This window comes from Lactuca virosa, chromosome 7 (assembly GCF_052849685.1).
Source record: "Lactuca virosa cultivar CGN04683 chromosome 7, Lactuca_virosa_CGN04683_v6, whole genome shotgun sequence".
Taxonomy (NCBI): Eukaryota; Viridiplantae; Streptophyta; class Magnoliopsida; order Asterales; family Asteraceae; genus Lactuca; species Lactuca virosa.
The window spans coordinates 248999263-249003876 of NC_136432.1; positions in this window are offsets into that span (position 1 = coordinate 248999263).

The window sequence follows — 4614 nt, forward strand, 5'->3', positions numbered from 1 at the left end:
GCTTAAAATGGAGCTTGGAACTTGATGCAGCGCAAAAAAACAACACAAAGATAACCAAGAATGAACCTGTTGATTCTAAAAGAATAGACAGGACAATCTCTTCAAAACCACGTTGATTCTACGAATACCGTGGGATTGGCTTCAAAATCTGGGTTAACACATAGAATTTGGGAGAAAATCGAAAGTTCATAAAATTGATGATCGACCATCCAAATTACATCAAAAACAGTTAAATAAGAAGCAGAAATTAAAATGAAACCCTAAAAGTCCATGGGCCAAATACAAACCCAAAAACAAAACCCAAAAATTAAGGAAAAATAACAAAATTGTTCATAACTCCATTTAGAAAGCGATTTCTGGACTCAAAAATGGGTAAGTCCCCTTCGGGGACTTATCTAGACGTGCTCCTTGCTCCAAGCTTCGATTTGACTGGTCGTAGTGCTAGGAACCGGACCGGGTACACGCAGCGGAAACACTATCACACACACAAACACACGAAGGAAATAAAGCAAGAAGGAACACAAGGATTTTACGTGGTTCGGATTCGGTGTAAATCCTACGTCCACGGGCGCAACTAGATTTTATATTAACTCACTATAAGATTACAAATGGTAATATCACTCGGCACTTTTGTTGTTCTGCGCTACGCTGTTGTACACTTTCTTCTTGCAATACATACATATATATATATATATATATATATATATATATATATATATATATATATATATATATATATATATATATATATATATATATATATATATATATATATATGTTTGTGAGCCGCAATTTGCACATGAAATTGAGCCACCATATTTGAATTGAAATATATGCCGTCCAAAACTATTCCACCTAAAATGTGCGTCCATTCAATATTAAATAATTGAACCACCGTCCATCTTTCCATTAAACAATACAATTAAATTGTTTAATTTGCTAAGTTACATTTATGGCCCTTGAACTTTTAGGAACTTGTCAATTTGTTCATGACTCCATAAATCTTAACAATCTCCCACTTGAAGGCTTGAACAAATTAGTCTTTCTCCGCCATCCAACTCTTAATTACTCCAGTAATCTTAAAAAACAACCAAGTCCTTCAAGCTTCCAGTTCCAAAGAACAAGCTAAAACTTAGTCTGATTTCTCTAGTTGCAGCCGCCCCTCATCCTCAATTACTAGAAGGGCCAGTTGAAGCTCCCACTAGCTCCAACTCAGCCGTGGCTAATCCCACCACCGACTCATCCTCTGTCTCAACCGGTTTGGACACTCCACCGGATCCAGAGATACACCGAGGACCACTAACACTCTCCCAACTTTGCAAACATTCAACAGGAGAGAATTTTTCAGTCTTAGTCTTCAAAACCCAACGGCTCTTTGTAACTGTACCAGGAACACGTCTCGTGCTCCCACTGTCACAGAATCCCCTGAATGGTTTAGACTTTTGAACTCGTTCAGCTAACATCTCTTTGGCTCCAGAATTCATGTTTGCAAAATGAACTCTCTTAGCCGTAGATTTAGCGAACCAGATTTTGTCTTGCTTAACAGGGACGGTCATACTTCCCTCATCAGGTACCTCAACCATATACAATGACCCACACTTCATACCACGAGCAATCACCAGATCACCATTGACCACCCTCCATTTACCACTACCAAACCTTACTTCCAGTCCTTGTTTATCCAGCTGACCAACATAAATCAATTTCTTCTTCAGCTCCGGAATCACCCTGACATCCTTCAGGCTCCATGTAGTTCCTAATGAAGTAACCAAATCAATATCTCCCATGCCCGTTACCTGAAGCATCTTGTCATTTGCCAAACGTACCTTTCCAAAATCTCCTTCTTTCAAATTCACCATCGTTTCCCCGTTGTCCATGGCGTGAAACGAAGCCCCTGAATCCATGACCCAAGAGTCTACAGAACTTTCCATACTGAGTATCAATGCATCATCCTCAGACACACTCTCAGCACCAGCAATGTTCAATTCTTTCTTTGGACATTGACTCTTAACATGTCCCACTTCTTGACAGTTCCAACATTTCACATTCTTCAAAGTTCTAGAAGAACTTTTTCCCCGACTCCCACTGCTCCTGCTATTCCCTCTACCTCTTCCGACATTTAATAAATCAGAAAAGGAAGATCCACCTTGATTCTTGCGTCTGATATCCTCGCCTAGAACCAAATCTCTAACCCCTTCAAAAGTCATACCACTGGTCCCCACGGAACTCGTAACAGCAGTAACTGTTCCGGACCAGCTATCAGGTAGAGAAGCTAGTAGCAGCGAAGCTTGAGTCTCATTACCAAATTTAATTCCCACAGATGATAATCTGGACAGAATTGAATTTAGATTATTAATATGAACCGTAACTGAGCCTTCCTCATTCATCCTTGTAGTGAACAACTCCTTCATCAAGAACACCTTGTTAGCCGCCGATGGTTTCTCATACATATTTGACAGAGCCTCCATCATACCACGCGCCGTGGTTTCATTCATGATGTTGAAAGCAACGCTCTTCGTCAACGACAATGTAATAACCGCCTTGGCTTTCTTGTCCTTTGAGTTCCGCGCATCTTCAACAGCTTTTTCCATTTTCTCCGGTTTGTCTCCGAGTACCACGTCCAAGTCTTTCTGACATAGCAATGCTTCTAATTGCATTTTCCACCAGCTAAAATCAGAACCGTTGAACTTTTCGATTATAATCTTGTCTTCAGCCATTACGACAAACAAGATACAAATCAGGTACACTCGTGCGTGATAAAAAAAACGATCGTACCCTCCAAACCTCGCTAACCAGGCTCTGATAGCAGTTGTTAGGAACCAGACCGGGTACACGCAGTGGAAACACTATCACACACACAAACACACGAAGGAAATAAAGCAAGAAGGAACACAAGGATTTTACGTGGTTCGGATTCGGTGTAAATCCTACGTCCACGGGCGCAACTAGATTTTATATTAACTCACTATAAGATTACAAATGGTAATATCACTCGGCACTTTTGTTGTTCTGCGCTACGCTGCTGCACACTTTCTTCTTGCAATATATATATATATATATATATATATATATATATATATATATATATATATATATATATATATATATATATATATATATATATATATATATATATATATATGTTTGTGAGCCGCAATTTGCACATGAAATTGAGCCGCCATATTTGAATTGAAATATATGCCGTCGAAAACTATTCCACCTAAAATGTGCGTCCATTCAATATTAAATAATTGAACCACCGTCCATCTTTCCATTAAACAATACAATTAAATTGTTTAATTTGCTAAGTTACATTTATGGCCCTTTAACTTTTAGGAACTTGTCAATTTGTTCATGACTCTATAAATCTTAACACGTAGGCCCGAAACGGAGATTCGTAGCCAAAGTTATGGCCATTTCCGTGAAGCCCCTTTAGTCACACGATCGTGGGCCTCTAGGAACGCAAGGGCCCGATCCTCCACACTAGGGCCCGCATCAGAACTTATGGAGTATGTTGCAGAATGATTGGAAGTTGTTTTGGTCAAGAAACATTCGATCGAATTGATCACACGAAGATAGAATATGCAATCTAAAGTTAAAGGATGTTGCTGACAGCTTTGACCCATGTCAGTATTTTGACCATATCTCGAGAACCGTAACTCCGATTGACGCGATTTAAAATGATCTGAAAAGTAGACGAAATTTCGGACGTCTTGGGAACAACATGTGATCACAACTATGGTCCATGCGATCACATGGGGCCTTTATGCGATCGCGGGTTTGGTCGCAACTTGTCTTCGAGGTTTTTTTGTGCCAAAAACTCATCCGGGAGTGAAAATTCAAAACCTGCGGTCGCAGGTTGGCCAAAATTTCTCGAAATGGCATCCTACTTCATTAAAAAGGCCCGAGACGCGTTTTCTTCAAAACCTGCGATCGCAGGTTGTGTATATGCGATCGCATGCACGTCGTTTTTGCTGCTGGACGTATAAATAGACCCTGATAGCATTCATGTAACCGAAGTTGGCGATTCCAGAGGTACCAGACGACAAAAATACGATTTTGGAGGCGTTTATTCTCCGATTTCAACGATTTCTGAAGATCTGAAGACTGTGGATCATCTTCTTCAAGTAGATTAGTAAGATTAGTTGTTTGATGTCTCTTTTCATTTGTTTTTATCAGATTTTAGCCATGTCCGGCTAAAACCATAGTTTTCAGTTCTGCAAAGACAAGTACTTTTCATGTGATTGATCATTAGATCAGGTTTTTGATTTGTGTTTCTATCTAGATTCTTCGGTTTTGTTCTTAATGAATGTTTGATTTTAATTATTGTTAGTCTGATCACCTAGCTAGGGTTTTATCATTCCAGTTAATCAGTTAATAGAATCCGTAATTGTTCTTCTCAACTGGTAAAAGTAACAAGTATCAGATTGGTTCCGTTTTGGGATTTAACCCTGATATAAACTGGAAAAATCATATCTTTATGCTTTCGAGCTTGTGAGAAGTATTGGGTATTGCTAGGAATTTTACAAAGAACTTAATGCAACTTTTCTGATCTTAATTAAGAGCTTGTTTGATTAGACAGTAAAAAGTTAGGGTTAATTGAAGAGCTTGTTT